The sequence below is a fragment of the Dipodomys merriami genome, unplaced genomic scaffold, assembly GCF_024711535.1.
Source record: "Dipodomys merriami isolate MVZ:Mamm:240054 unplaced genomic scaffold, mDipMer1.0.p SCAF_66, whole genome shotgun sequence".
NCBI lineage: Eukaryota > Metazoa > Chordata > Mammalia > Rodentia > Heteromyidae > Dipodomys > Dipodomys merriami.
The window spans coordinates 7,498,068-7,501,828 of record NW_027206246.1 but is presented as its reverse complement, the minus strand read 5'-3'; the positions used below and the strand labels follow the sequence as shown (position 1 = coordinate 7,501,828).

Genomic DNA, 3,761 nt, shown 5'->3' with positions numbered 1-3,761 from the left:
CCATGCTTTAAAACAACAGCATTTGACAATGGCGTACATTTTAATTGGTTTACCACATTTGGTTTGTTTTCAGCAAGGACTGTCTTCACGGAAGATGGTAATGGATGAGGTTTGTAATTATGTATTTTGAAAGGGCTCTAAGTTGTGGATATAGAATATCCATTTCAGTGACTAAATATTTAAATTAAATCCTATAATGGATACTCCTTCAATTTTCTGATTAAAGTGTTCTACAATCTAGATATTTTTTAAGGAAATATTGTAATTGTTTCCTTGGTGACAACGTAATTGGAAGACTTAAAATTTTCTTTTTTTTTTTATAGTGAAAACGCTGTACAGAGGGGTTACAATTACATGGGCAAGATAATGAGTACATTTCTTTTTTTTTCTTTTTCTTTCTTTTTTTTTTGGGGGGGGGGTTCTGGTCTTGGGGCCTGGGCGCTGTCCCTCAGCTCTTCAGCTCAAGGCTAGTGCTCTACCACTTGAGCCACAGCACCACTTCTGGCTTTTTTCTTTTTGCTTATGTGGTGCTGACGAATCGAACCCAGGGCCTTGAGCATGCAAGGCAAGCGCTCTACCACTGAGCCACCTTCCTAGCCCATGAGTGCATTTCTTATCAAGCATTGTAGCCTCCTCCTTGGTTCCCCCTTCCCATCCCTTCCCTTCCCATCCTTCCACCCCCTCCCCCTCCACGCAATCCTCCTCCCCGCCCCCACCAAAGTTGTAAAGTTCGTTTTTCCATATAACGACTTGTACATCTCATTGTTCCAAAGGATCCAACTGTACCCCTATTTAAACGATTTGTTTTTTTCCTTCCCTTCCACAAATTATACCAACCTCAAATACAGTGAAAGCAGGGTTATACCATGGGGGAGGGACATACAAAGCAACAAAGAAATAATCTTATAAATGTGTAGAAACAATCACCTGAAAGAAAAAAAAATTGAATACATATATTAGGGTTCACTTCCCTAAAATCAACTTATCTGACCTTTTCTGCTTGACTCAGACATATACTAGTTATTGCAAATAAGGGAAACCATGAGACCTAAGTTTCTTTGGTACCGGATTACTTCACTTAATATGAATTTTTTTCTATGGAAGACTTAAAATTTTCATATACTATTGCCGTCTTAAATGAAGTGAATGTACCTGGGTTTGCATACAGAACTTTTGGGACAGCATTAATGTTTGAATCTTTGATGGGATTTGATTGGGAATTGTGGCAGGCTTTCATGGTATGAGAAGAAAAAGGATCTGATTGGAATTTATAGCAATATCTAGTTGCTTCCATCCCTGGACAAGTCATTATCATTGGTGAAGATGTTGCCATTTGAATTTACAATGCCCCAGAAAGACCTATGTGTTAAAGAAAAATGACTTTCCATTTCCTCCCAGACTGTGGAGAATACCTGAATAGTTCTTCTGGAGATTAAGTTCTTCAGAATAAAACCTATGAGAACATGCACTCTCATATTCTTTCTTCTTTTCTCTTTTAATCATTCTAGGTCAAAAACATTTTTTGTCATACTCCTCACCTTGACATTGTCTTGTCACAGGCCACCAAAACAATAAAACCGACTGAACATACACTGAAACCTTCAAACTTATAAATCTGAGTAAGCCTTTCTGTTTAATAAATGGACAATATCATTTACTATGGTAGGTTATAAAGCTAACACAGAAATCTAGTCTTTCTAACAATGTAGAGTATATAAAAAATGCTTCATTATAAAATATCTAACTCCAAGTTATATTTTGTGTTTTTGTTTCTGTAGATCTTAGGGCTTAAACTCATGGCCTGACTGGTCGTTTTGTGTTCAAGGCCAGTGCTCTACATAAAATCTGAACTGGAACTCCTTTTCTCCTGGTGGTTAATTGGAAATAAGAATCTAATGAACTTTCCTATTCTGGCTGGCCTATTCATGTTGCATACTTTATGTAATTCCAATTCTCAGCATTATATACATGTTCCAACTACAATATAAAAAACTTAAAATATACTAAGGATATTTGTAAAGTATAAAATGAGGGAAGAATTTTCATCCTTTAGAAATCTATGCAAAATCTATGCTAAACTATTGATATTTTACTGGACCTTTCCTGCAACCAGTTTGATATAGTTTAATACTTGTCACACAAACTTTCTCTGTATTCTACTGCATATATACTTTTTCACGTATGTTTGTATATGTATACATATATATATCTATCTATATATGTTCCAATGTGCATCATCGGACTTGAAACTGCTTTGTTTTGCTGTTCAGCAATGAACCTTGTCGGCTCATTCTGTGACAATATCTGTTCTCATTTTCATCATTCCTTTATTTACCAAATCATCAGCCTTCTAAAATCAGCTTCATTTCTTGGGTAAGGTTACCAATCAGTCCAACTAATATCCACCCAGAGGCTTTTAATAAAGCAAGTTTTAAGGAAGAATATAACATGAAGTGACAACTACAGAAATTCCACAGAGACCTGACATCTTTCACATTTCTGTCTTCCTTCTCTTCTCATACTTCAGAAAGTATTGACTAACACTATAAATATACTGCAATTATAAGTTAACGATCAGTGTTTTCTTTCCAACCTGAAGCCTTCTTTTCCATGATTCTTGACATAAACTTTTTGGAAGATTTTTTGGATTGTGATGGGATTCCACCCAAAACAAAGCCATGTATATCAAGAAAGTCAATGTTTTCAACTCAGAGTACTAAACAAAAGAGGGAGAAAATTAAGGTTAGCTATATATGTTAAGCACAAATATAGGCAATACCAAGATATCTTAAAATTGTATACTTTTACTGGATAAAGTGGCTCAAACCTGTAATATTATCTACTTAGAAAACAGAGATTAGAGAATTTCAGTTCCAGGCAAGCCCAGACCAAAAAAAAAAAAAAAAAAGAAGAAGAAGTTTCAGAAACTCTAACCATTTGATGGGTGCTATGTGTTTCGCTTGTGTTAGGAGGACCACAGTCCAAGCAGAACCAGGCATAGTGATACTTACCTCAAAAGAAGCAATCAAGTTACAATCTGCAGGTATGGCAGTAGTAGAGATACCAACGTTGTAAAGTTCCTTTCATTGTTGCAATGGGTCTACTTGTATCCCTATTTAAACATTTTCCCCTTCCCCTCCACAAATTATGCCAACATCAAAAATGTGTGCTTATGTAAGAAATGCATGATTGTAAAATTTCATGACAATTCTTTTGAATTTACATTTTTGTGGAATTGACTAAGAAAATAAATTACACCTTCTATATAAAAAATGTTCTGTGCTTAATCCGGCAGCCTATACACTAACATCGGAATGATACAGAGAAGATTAGCATGGCCCCTGCTCAAGGATGACTCGAAAATTAGTGAAGCAATCCATATTTTTACAACAACAAATGCTGGAGGGGATGGGGCCACCAGGGAACCCTACTGCATTCTTGGTGGGAGTGTAAAAGTCTTCAACCACTTTGGAAAGCAGTATGGAGTTTCCTCAAATGACTCCACATAAAACTCCCCTATGACCCAGCAATCCCACTTTTGTTCATTTACCCAAAGGATCACAAATAAGACCATACTAAAACTACCAGCACAACTATGTTTATTGCAGCATTATTTACCATAGCTAAGATATGGAACCAACCCAGATGCCCCTCAGTAGATGAATGGATCAAGAAAACCTGGTAAATATATACAATTGCATGCTCTGCCTCCATCAGAAAGAATGACATTGCCCAATTTGTTAGAAAATGGAAAGATTTGG

General features: G+C 36.1%; 1 non-coding gene across 1 annotated transcript; it reads left to right on the top strand.

Moving 5' to 3' along the window:
• Window positions 1–3,279: 3,279 nt before the first annotated feature.
• Window positions 3,280–3,386, top strand: LOC138815710 (U6 spliceosomal RNA). Its single transcript, XR_011368426.1, has one exon. It is a non-coding gene; the product is annotated as a U6 spliceosomal RNA (small nuclear RNA).
• Window positions 3,387–3,761: the final 375 nt, after the last annotated feature.